The sequence below is a fragment of the Alligator sinensis genome, unplaced genomic scaffold (genome assembly GCF_000455745.1).
Source record: "Alligator sinensis unplaced genomic scaffold, ASM45574v1 scaffold147_1, whole genome shotgun sequence".
NCBI classification, from domain to species: Eukaryota; Metazoa; Chordata; order Crocodylia; family Alligatoridae; genus Alligator; species Alligator sinensis.
Genome location: NW_005841847.1, coordinates 2,392,897 through 2,405,199, shown reverse-complemented (window position 1 = coordinate 2,405,199; position 12,303 = coordinate 2,392,897). Strand labels below are relative to the sequence as shown.

The following is a 12,303-nucleotide window of genomic DNA, read 5'->3' as shown; positions in this document are numbered from 1 at the left end:
CTCCTTTTGCCCCCCCCCCCCCCCCCCCCCCATATGCATGGGGGGGAAGCCCTTTTTCTTATTTTTGCATACAAGGAAACCTCAGTAAATACAGTGTGTATCATCGGTGATCACACTGCTGCCAAATCAGCATGTGCTCAGTAATGGAAACCAGCTATGAAGCTGATTTAAATGTAGCCAGTACTGAGTATACGTGGCCCATATTGGGCAAACATGTTGACGAGAACCTTTTTTGTGTGGCTCTTAAAAAGGCATGGGCCTGGAGGTACTGCAATACCAGGCCAGTAGGGCTGTACAAAACACCATTGTCTCGTTTTGATGTCCGTTTCACCATTTCAAACGGACGGTGTTTCATTTCATCATTTCATTTCATTTCGAAGCACTGTCCCGTTTTTTGTCAAAATTGTTTTGCCCATAGGCTATAATGGGGAATCATGAAAATGCTTAAAACCTTGTCGTTTGTTGCCTGATTTGGATGCAAATTACAGGGATGGTAGCTGCTTCTGAAGGCATGAAGCCTGCCTAATTTCAAAGAGGTGGGTGCAGAGGTTTCTCGGAAACTGCACCTCAAAGTTTTGAAAGCAAAATTCAAGACACTTGGCGGCAGCAGCAGCCTCCTGTCATCTGGCGCACAGATCCCAGGGCCCGCACCCCCGGGAGGCCTGTGGGGTTGTGCTGGACTCCTCCTGGGGGTGCAGGCCCCTGGATCTTTGCTGGATGACAGGAGGCTGCTGTTGCCACCTGGGACTGGCACTGGGCGCAGCCTGGCAGTAGGAGACAGAGTGTAGCCCTGGCTCTGCTCGCCTCCTGCCGCTGGGCTGAGCTCCATGGTGCTGTGGAGCTGCTTGGAGTGCAGCCTGGCAGCAGGAGGGCAGAGCCAGGACTGTGCTCCTATCAGCTCTGCCAGCCCCATGGAGCACAGCCCAGCAGCAGGAGGTGGGGAGAGCCAGGGCTCCGCTTCCCACCGGGCTGAGCTCCATGGGGCTGTGGAGCCACTTGGAGCGCAGCCCTGGCTTTCCCCTGCCTCCTGCCACCCGGCTGCTGGAAACTGGAAACGTTTCAAGTGCCCTCATTTCATTTCAAAGCTTTTTGTTTCATTTTGATTTCAGTGTTTTGAGCTCGAAACGTTTCAAAAAAGCTTCAAAATGAAACACTCGGTGAAATTTCAAACAGCCCTACAGGCCAAAGCTCAGAAGCCAGAGCAGGCCCTGACACCTTCCCCTGGTGCCAGAAATGATCATGGGAACCTACCACTTCTTTTGGCTTAAGGCCAAGTTAGTTCTGAATTCCAAGTCAGCTGGGCCAAGCTCGGTTGTTCAAATCTGTATGGCTCTACCATCAGTGCCAGCACTGCCTTGGAAATGTAAGGATCCTCTTGTGCTTTGTGGGCCAGATCTGGCTTGCTGGCTGTAGGTTGCTGATCCCTGTCCTAGATAATATCACAAATCAGTATCTGTCAATTTGGCCCCAATACTACATGGGTGATGCACATAATAAAAGTGTGCTTCTAGATGAGCCAAAAAAAGAGAGAGAATGTCTTTATGAGTAGAACCTTTTTTTGTTGTCTGTTTTGCTTGGGCACTAGCAATCTCGGATTAAGAATTATGACTTGGATTTTATTCCTTCTCAGCATTCTGTAAAATAGAAAGCCAGTCTAACCACAGGAGCAGCGAGCTGAATTGCATCCCTCTCAGGAGCAAAAATTAAAATACTAAAACATTATTTTTAAACCAAATCATATCCAGCAATACAAAGTTAGCTAAACAGGCATAAAAGTACCTGTTGATGACCAAAGAGCATTTTCAAAAAAGTGCAAGAAGCAAAGTTTTGAATGTTAAGTTTTTTTGGAGCAACTGGGCACATCTCCACATCTACTATGGTGACATAGCTCATCACTACAGAGACATAGTGTCGGCAGGCACAAACTGTGATGCTGATGTTATGTTGCCATAGCGACATGCTACCTCATTATAGCGCATTGCTACAGTGATGTAGCTGCTAAAAATAAGCATGCACCATTGGGACAGTGCAGGAACAACTGCGCCTTGGGGGCATGTGTAGACGCCCACTGAGTAGTTGGGAGAAATGTTAGACAAGTTCCTTGCACTTTATGTAATATTTCTCCCACCAATGAAGTTGGTCCAATAAAAGCTACTGCTAAGAAACCTTCTTTTTCCACATTTCCTGGGTCATCAAACTACAACACTCCAATGCTACCTTAAAAAACAATAGGGCTTTTTTGTTTTTTGAAATAAAGCCTTTTAATGCCTATTACAAAGATGGTGGCTCTTTTCTTTTACTTTAAATAATCTCCACCTCAAAATCAAGGTATTTTCCCATGTTGTTGGGACTGCAGGTAACTGTTTTGCAGCAGGGTGCTGGTATAACACGAATAATGGATTTTAGTAGATGTTGTAACCAAGGAAGAGAGCTTTCTCCCACTGCTACTTTTCAGGATTACATCTCAGTTGCATTTGACAAAACAGTCTAAACCTAGCCACATTTTTTAATTATATTTTGATTTTTAATAAAAATCTCTCAGTGCAAAACCCCCCCAAAGACTCCTTAATAAAGTTGATCTGCAACAAATTTTTAGAAATGGTATTTCATTCTGTTCCAGTATGGCATTTGGCACACTTCTGAATATAAGGAAAAGAAAACCTTTGAAAGCTGAGAGAGCTACAAAAATGGCCTTGACAGACAACATGGCCTGTCCAGTCATGTAAACAAGTCTACCAAACAGGAGGGTAGTGAACCTCTATTGAGGTGGAAATAATGCCTGTCTTTGAGAGAAACTTTTGTTGTTCACTAGGAAGTGAGTGGACTGTCTTCAGGCTTATGTAACTATAATGCATGGGAGACTAATAGTCGCTCAACAATTGCTCTTTCTATGCAAAAGATTGAAATTTGTGTGCACGATGCATTTTGGTAGAGTTGCCCCTGGATCTTGACAGGTCGTAAATCTATTGGTATCTGTTACTGCTATAGTAAAAAGAGTTAACATAGTATAATGTATCTCTTCTTATCCATGTAGAACAGCAGAACTCTGACAAGCTTTATTAATGTCAGCATTACATCACTGTCTGCTTCCAGGATGGCATGTGAGGTGAATATAGTAAAATGAATTAACAATTGTCCTAAGCTGTTCTCTCATGTATCTACGTGTCTCTTGGTTCACTTTATATACACTTTAAAGTATGTGTTTCTGACAAATAAACTAACGTTGTAGAGTTCCATGCCCCTTTTCCAATGCATGATTTGTAATTGAAGCATTACTTACACAAGAAATTGTATGTACTTGATTAAAATTGGTTTATAAATTTGACTTCGTTTAAAATCAGTGCAGCCTCCTTGTATGAGCACCCAAATTTTTATTTTGAATATCGACAGACTATATTTATATAAATATGTGATTTAAATACTGAGAGGCAAAAGCAGGGTGTTTAGTATTGGTCTCTCCACATCCTTTTCATGTTACACAAACATTTTTCTTTTGGCATGGAAATGAAAAATAGGCAATGATTCGATAGTGCCACTAGCAAAGCATTGTAGGCACATATTACAATGTGCTTTGTGTATCTTCCACAGACTGCAAGTTAGAAGAGATGTTTTAACTGTGTGAATGGATATGGTAGGCATCACATTTATATCACAGGAAAAACTGCTTTAGAACTAGGAAAATAGTTGTGGTTACAGTTGTACCATGAGCAAGGCTTGAACAATAGCATGTTCATTCAGTTATCATGGGTGTGGATCTAAAAGTAAAGTAGGTTCTGTAGTATGCCTGTCAGCTGAGGAGCAGATCCCAGATAGATCACTTAAAATGGCTGCGTATCATTTAATGTAGCCTTTAAATTGTGTGTCTGCTTACTCAGATCAGAATCATGGTCTCAGAGCTGCATCAGTACTATACTATCTATGCAGAAAGGGAAAGGAAGAAAATAAAGCTTCTAAAACAGCTTTTTAGATTGGAATAATTTATACTTGTACTTCAAATACAAGATTGAGGACCATCTAGTCTTCACTTGAAACTGTGCTAACTATAACAGATTTCAAATTTAAAGAAATTGTATGGGACAGAATTCTTGCATTTGTTTTCCTGAACGGATGCAGATTGCCCCATTCTCAATAGTTCTAGAAGTGATAGTTTTATGGAGATGAATACAATACATGAGTGAGCTTTTTCTGATATTGCTTATCTGATAGATGATAGCTAATTAAATGTCCCAGGATTCTGGGTACAACCAGCAATCTTTTTTGGGTTATGGCAGTATTATCCTCATAGTAATAAACTCTGGGATAAAGTGTGTGTGTGTGTGTGTGTGTGCTTTATAATAGTGGTTCCCAACTTTTTTAGGCTGTGGACTGGAAGTGACTGCAGACCAGAAGTGACTGGCATACTGCTGACCAGCAGCCAACCTTTTTTTATACTCGGTATCAAAAAGGGTTGATGCCAGTCCACAGTATGCTGGTCACTTCCAAACTTCCGGTCCAACAACCAACCCTCCAACGGACCGGTAGCCAATCCTTCATGGCCCGGTATGGAGCTGCAGCCTGGGGGTTGGGAACCTCTGCTTTAAAAGGTAATGGAGTCTGGCATCTGAGTGACTTGATATAGTGCTATTAGCCCAAAACCGGTTTACCATTTTTGTCTCCGCATGTTGTTTGTGTTTTCTTTCTGAATTCCAGTCTCTTTTCTATCTGTGTTCTTTTCACCATTGTTTGCCCATCAGCTTGCTAGCCCTTTCCAACTTGCCCTTCTTGCTCTTCCCTCAGTGATCTAATTAATCTCTGTCCTTTTTCTCTGAATGTATTTCTTATAACTCTGGAACTCTGAAGTGTGGATGTGCTGCAGCTCAGTTGGAAAGGATTTGGAACAAGTAGGGTAAACTTCAGTGAGGTCTTGCCTTCCATAAAGCTGCGGAAGAAGGGAAAACGGAGCAAGTGGCTTGCCAGAAAGGAAAGTAGTAACCTTTATTGCCTGGGAGGAAGAATGGCGGGGTAAATGTTGCTACATCTCCATGGTAGCTGTGTTTGAAAAACCTGTTATTTGGTACAAATGTGGGTCATAGTAGAGGCAAATATGTGTCACTCTGGATGAGTGACATGATAGATATGCAGATTGTGAAAACTAAGACTTTTTTTTAGGATACATCCATAGTAGGAATTTTCAACACTTTTCACACAAGTGGTCTAGAACTCATCCAGATTTGCTGTTGGAGGTAAAGGGAAGTTATAGTGTAGACCAGTAGTGTCCACCCTTCCTGGCAGGCATGCTACAATTTAGCCCCTCATCCTCCCTGGGTGCATCTACAAATGTGCTTTACTGTGGAATTGACTAATTAGCTCCACAGTAAAGCATTACCGTCTACCCATGCATCCCTATTAGGGCACAGTTAATTAACTCCACTGTAGGATAGTACTGCCCAGGACAAGTATTGTCCTATGGTGGAGTTAGTGCACTGAAATAAGTGTGTAGATGGTGACCAGGGCTGGCTGGGGCAGTAGGGTGCTACAGTGCGGGGCTAGCCAATAGTCAGCCCTCACACTATAGGACACTTGTGCACCAACCAGCTCCTCCGCAACGCGTTGAGCTGGAGTGGAGCAGGTCTGAACTGGAAGGCTGGGCCCCATGCCAGCTGGGGCTGTTCTGCCTTGGCTGAACATGCTGCGGGTGCAGACACATATGTAAACACTGCTCCTAGGAGCAATAAACTTTGGTGCAAACTGCGCCAGAGTTTATTGCTGTATGCTAACTGTGCATGTAGATACACCTTCTGGCCAGATCTAGATATGCAGGCATGTGCAGTCTGTGGTGCTACAGACCTTTCTGCAGTGCCACAAACTACATGCCCAGCATGTTAAACCATGCACGGTGATGCTAATTTGCCATGGCAGGGCAAAATATAAAACCCCCTGAACATGAATGGTGCACACCCTGGGCAGCTGGGGCGGCATGGCTGCGCCGGCGGCAGTGGGAGCACAGCGGCAGCAGGAGCCTAGTGGTGGTAAGCGGGGAGCTCCCGCAGACACCGCTAGCATTGTCGGTGGTGGGGGAAGGGGCACCTGTGCACTGTGGAACCCCTGCACTGGGATGCAGTGTGCCTTGAGACAGGGGAGCAGGCAGCCCTGGGTTGGCTGCTCCCCTGTCTCTGCATGCCTCAGTGTGGTGGCTCTGCACTGAGTGACATGGAGCCCCCACACTAAGGCAGGCAGAGACAGAGGAGCAGCCAACCCAGGACTGCCTGCTCCCATGTCTCGAAGCATGCTGCCAGGGAGGCTGGCTGAGGCACAGGATGCCTTAGCGTGGAGCTCTGAAATGTGTGGAGACAGGGTACCAGGCAGCCCTGGCCTCCCTGCTCCCCCATCTCCCCGTGCCACTCTCCAGTTGGCTGGGGCACAGGGTGCTTCAGCATGAGGGCTGCCTGCCAGCTAATCCTGCGCTGAGGCACCCTGTGCCCCAGCCAGGCCTCCATGCAGTACAGGGAGCAGCGGCTCCCTCTGCAAACCACATGGGTGGACGTGCACTGCAGCACAAAGCGGCAGCACAAATTTGTGCTGCTGCTACTTGTGCTGCTGCGAATGCACACCCCTGCTCATGTGGATATGGTTCCTGAGTGCCAATCTGCTCTGCTTTCTGCTCCATGCCCTATTTGCTGTTGTGCCTGCCTGTTCTCACCCTGGCCTGCCGTTTACCACACACACAGGCTGCCAATGGCATATGTACCACAGATTGGACACCCTTGGTATAGACAGACAGCCAGGTGTCTAAAGATACAGTGGTAAAATTTGCTCGTGCCCAATCTGCACTAGCACTTCTCCATCGCCACCTCCCAGCTGGGAGGCAGTGGGAGGCAGTTGTACTTGTATTTACTCTTGCAGCCAATGTAAGCGCCGGTTTAAAAAAGGCCTGGTTTACAAAGGTATTTAGGTATTTAAGGATGCAAAAAGGTGCATAGTAGGTGCATCTGCATGAGACAGTAACATCGCAATAGACTAATTCTACTTTGCATTAGCGCGGCTGGCAAAAACCATGCTAATGCGCAGTAGAATTAATCTGCACATTAGCATCACATTAAAAACTGTCTATGCTAATGTGCTGTAGTGCTGGTTACAGTGCATGAAGTTAGTACCCATAATTACAAGTACTAAACTATGCACCGTAATTACGGCACATTAATGAATGTGTTGATGAAATCCTTAAACAGATTAGGCAAACTATAGGTGTCTTCGTAAAATAGTCTTCAGTAAAACTTTTCAGAAGAAGTGACTCTTGGAAGTGCGACATATTCCCATGGAAGGGAAAGACCAACAGGAAGTGATGTTTGTGGAGGCAGCTCTAGGATGTATTGTGTAGTCCATGGACCAGATTATACTCGGACTAAATGTTGTTTTCTTCCTTAGGCTCCAGACTTGATTTGTGAATAAACTCTGGCAGTATTAAATTCCTGCTTCGTTCATGTTTTCATATAATGAGAAATTACAAGGTGGGTGGGTGTGTGTGTGTGAAGAAATTTAAGAGAAAACCATTCAATTCATAATATGCAAGCCTGTCTTGCTTTTATTGATTTTGATAACATTTGCTATGGACTTCTCTGGCAGCATTATCAGATATTTAAACTATTAGATGCTTAAATAGCTTTCACCCTAATGTACATTTCCAGCTTGTATAGTTATGCCCTAAACAAAGTGGAGGAGAAGGGAAATTAGATTTTGTATCACTTACTTCAGAAGTGTTGGAGTTAATGTAGTGGGAAGTAGTAAGATCAGTCTTGGAGAGCGTTATTTTCTCTTAATCCAAAGAACCCGGCAAACTTGAACACTACCTAATATGTTATCACACTATGTTCACCCTATACGATTGAAGGGTGAGAGGTTAATTCATTCTCTGCTCTTATTCAACCCTTGGTCTCTCTTCTGTGACTGCCAACAAGGGTAGCAATTACTAGTGTTATCTCTTCAGTGTTCTGTGATGTGGATAATTGTTTATCATGAAACTGAACTGACACCCTTAACTAACATCGGACAGGCTGCAGCACAACCATCACATGGGCAGTAGTAAATTCAGGTTGATACCCAGTCTGACTTTATGCTCTGAAAAGTCCCTTACCCCACTACAAATCCCCTGAGCCATCCAGTTGTTTGAAGAATTAGCTTTACTCAGCTTTAATCAGGACCTTTCAAGGACCTTTAAAGAGCCAACATTATGTTTGGAGTAACTTATATCTTAAGCCTAAGAAGCTTGACTGTGATAAATAGTGTAAATACTTTCCTTGTAGTAGTTTGATTGTGGAAAATCATAGTAGCATGCATGTTTTGTTGGCAGGCACTCAGTCTATTTAGCTTATCAAAAGTAAGGTTAAGGGGCCACTGGATCATAATCTGTAAGAACCTACCTGGGGACCAAAACTTTGAAGAACTCATTATCAATCTTGTAGACGAAGGCATAACAAGAGCCAGTGGCTGGAAGCTAAACTAAATAGCTTTAGTCTAGAATGAGGCATACATTTTAACAATGAGTGATTAATCACTGGAACAATTTACCAAGTATTGTGGTGGATTTTCCACAGCTGGCAATTTTTAAGTTGAAGTCGCTTTTCTAAAAGGATATGCTGTAGTTTAAATGGAAGCCCTGTGGGCTATGTTGTTGAACAGGTCAGACTCAATGCTCACAGTGGTCCCTTCTGGCCTTACCTAGAAGTGCCAACATAATTGGCTTAAGATGGAAGAGAACACAGAATTATAGGCTCCAAACTGGGAGTCTAGTCTAGTAAACCAGTTTGCCTCCTAAAGCATAAACTTGTATTTAGAATTTACAGGATTGAGGCCAGATTCAAAACTCGGTGAGGTCACTGACACTTTTTGCTAACTTTAGTGTACTATAGGTTACCAGATTTTGCTAATTTGGTGCTGGGGATTGTGTAACACTTGCACAATGAGTTCTGAATCTCATTTGGGGTATTACACTACAGAAACATTCTACACAAAAACAAGTCTGAGAGTCCTGCCGGAGCTAGTAACATTAGGCAAACTCTCTAGGTTTCCAGTTTTCCAAGAAAAAAGGAATAGGCAAGATGACATGCATTTTTTTTTTTTGGTGTTAAATTCAACAACATAGATTTATGAGCAGAAATAAAGAATAAATATATTGTTCCTGATATTTCAGTTTTTGATTAATGATGAATGGAATTGGCAGATGTTCACTTGGCCACCAGATGGAGACTATTCAGTCCAACAAATAGAACAGAGACATTGAAAATGACAAAAGCTGCAATAATTTTACAAGGTCCAGACAATCCCTAGCTCACACCACACTACATGCCAGGTTCTGACTTGTTTTAATTATTGTCCATTTTTAATAGTTAAAGTGTCAAGATGATATAAAGCAATTATGTTGATGATGGCTTGATTTCAAGATAAGTTGATTTCTGTTGGGGGCAGGGTGTGGAGGTATTAGCATAACCCTGGTTCCCCAGTTTCATAGCTTTTTGCATACTTGCACATCCCTGCATAAAACCTTTATTTTCAAGGCTTCCTGGGAGATGCAAAACTCCATCCATACAGAACAAGTTTGGATGAATGACAGAGCAGCAGAGGTAGAAGAATGAGAGAGCAGAACAGCTCCTGTTCTGCCAGATTTGAGTGGTTACCAGATAGCATTTAAAATGCTAGCCCCACATACCTAATGTACTTGCAGTCTGATGTCTACGAATCAGATGACTAGAGATGGATTGCTGTACCTGCAAGGCACTATGTTCTTCCTTTTACGTTTAGGGTAGGGTAAGATTTATATTGTGGATGAATCAAGTTAGTTTGTCCCTTAGAGTTCAAGTAGAACCTCTCCAAATGGAAATTTAAAAATGTATTGTGTCTGATAAATCAAATGCTGACTTATAATGGAGATCAAATATTACAAATCAGCTATTTCTTGAACTGTTTGTGAATGTGTCACATTGGATCAGATCACTGGTCCATTCTTCTGTCCCTGACACTTGATCCCTGCTTGACAAATATTAATCAATTATCCCATTCTGTTCTCAGAAGGGAAAAGTAGTCCCGTCCCCCCCTTTGGGCCTTGTTGCAATTAGGTTTTATTCCCTGATTGTATATACTCACTTTAGAATTCATGATTACAAATGTTGACTTGTCATATTATCCAGTCAGTCAAATACAGCTTAGCTTAACTAACTTAATGCAAAAACTTGCAGCTTCTTTCTACCCAGAATGCTACAGCAAGTAGATATGCAATTTAGCCAGGTCTGGGTAGAAAGAAATTTCACCAATGCATTTATTTTGGAATTGTTAGCTATACACCATTTTCTTGATGATTTTAAGTAGATGTGTTATTTTTTTAGCCTTCCGTGAGATGGATAATGGTTGAATATAAGAAAAATGGATGCAGATGGCTAAACCCAGTTTTGCTTTTGGGGTGGACAGTTAAATAGTCCACCTGACTGAAACAAAAGGCAGCTCTTGAGGGGCCCAGTTCTGGCTCATGCCTTTCCTTCTCTGAATAAGTTCGCCCTTGACAATAACAATGCCTTTCAGACAAGACTGACTCCTCTTAGCACCCTGTGGATAAAGTCTGTCTCATTCAAATTTAATTCGTGTAGGAAGCATTAACTGTCTGCAAACTGCTTCATCACTATCTTGCACACAATGGGCTGTAAAGTTGATAATGCTGTCAAAATGTAAGAGTACCCTACAAGTAACTGTGAATGTTTTACAACAGTTGACACTTCCATATACCCTGTACAACTATTTTCAATCTGTATATACAACTGGACAAGCTCCCAGCCTTGGGTAATTAGACAGCATGTTGGCCCTTTTAGTTCAAGAAATGATTTTTGTGAGATTTAAGTGTCTAAACGTGAAATAAGAATTTACTGCTGAAGAATATGCATCGCTGCCGAGGCCTAAGAGAAGGGAATGCATGCCTGATTAATTTTGTGACCTGCCCAACAGCAGGCATCTCAACAAAAATGCTACCTAGTTTCATTCAAAACAAGAGGCATTCACGCCTTTGACCCAGAGATACAGTCCTAATAAATTATCTTTTGATAATGACTTCCCAAGGGAAGCAAAGAACAGTTAGGAATAGGAAAAAGGAAATATGACCTAGGTGTTCACGGTTAAATTCACAGTTCTATAGAGGAAACTGCCTGGCAGCCTTTGAAGCCAAACAAACTGGCTTTTGGAGCTTTTTTTCATTTCAATGCTGGGAGACAGACTACACCTTTTTAAAAATGCAGAGGAAGTAAAAGCGACAGCTATGTCCATGGTCCCTCCCTTTCTGAAAGTTTATTGTCAAAGATGGAATCAACCCTGGCTGCTAGCCAAGCATGTCTGAATTACAAATACTATTGTCTGACCAGTACTAAGCCTACATGGACTTTACGCTAGAGCCCTAAGCCTCTGGTATCTCTGCACTCCAGTAAACGCTAACATTATTTTTCCTTGTCTGTGTTCCTTGGCACCAGACAAAGCAAGTGCAAGCCACAGCTTAGAGTTTTACCACCAAGCTATTCATTTTACCCAACTAGTTACAGCAACATGTTTGTGTATATTTTCTCGTTTGCCTTTTTTAACTCACAATAAAAGCCATTGTTCACTTGTGTGCAGAAACATATGTGCAACACAGAGCTCCCTTACTGTGTCCTGAAAGAGAAATTCTTCTCAGGTAACCTTTATATAAAATAATATATGCCACCCTGCATTGTGGCTGGCAGCTGTTTGTCCAGCAGCATTTTATAAATGCAGCCTTCAGATGGCTCTTGCTACTCCTAGCGGTGCCGAGTACTACTTACCAACAAACCTTTTTCATGCAGGGCGTTTGCAAATGCTCTTTCACAGGCACGCCACCACTGCTGTCGTGTCTGGGTTTGGACGGAGACAGGTTTCTTGGCCGTGCCCCCAAAATACATGCAAACACTGACTGATGCTCCAACTCTCCCCTGAGCACTGGACACAGGGCTTTGCCACTTCTTGCTGAAAACTGCCTAGGCCTGTATATGACATCCCCATTTTAGTGCAGAGACCTCTTTCTGGGGGGTACTAAATGTGCGGTGCGAGTGGTTGCACAATCGTAACTCAAGAAGCTGCCTGGACCCTTATCACGGCCCAAGGATGTGACACTCCCTTCCCTCCCGGACTGAGCAGGGACCTTCACCTGGTTGTTGCTCTCTCTCTCTCCGACCTAACAGCTCTCCTCCTCATCATCGGGCCGAGCCTGCCTGGAGGTGGGTGGTTTAGCGAGTTGTTTGGGGATTCATATGTTAATGACCTTTGCCAAGGGGCCGGGAC

The 12,303-nt window shown here is 43.2% G+C and overlaps 1 protein-coding gene across 9 annotated transcripts in view; it reads left to right on the top strand.

The window, feature by feature from the left end:
- Positions 1-12,303, top strand: part of PRICKLE1 (prickle planar cell polarity protein 1) — a 92,480-nt gene that overhangs the window by 61,414 nt on the left and 18,763 nt on the right. The window contains exon 2 of one of the 9 annotated variants that reach the window (XM_025208322.1): positions 3,035-3,106. The exons of 7 other annotated variants lie outside the window; for them this stretch is intronic. The gene's annotated coding sequence lies outside the window, so the exon portion shown is untranslated. Of the gene's footprint in view, positions 1-3,034; positions 3,107-12,303 lie in introns of those variants that run through there. One more of the 9 variants, XM_025208307.1, reaches the window with a different exon arrangement.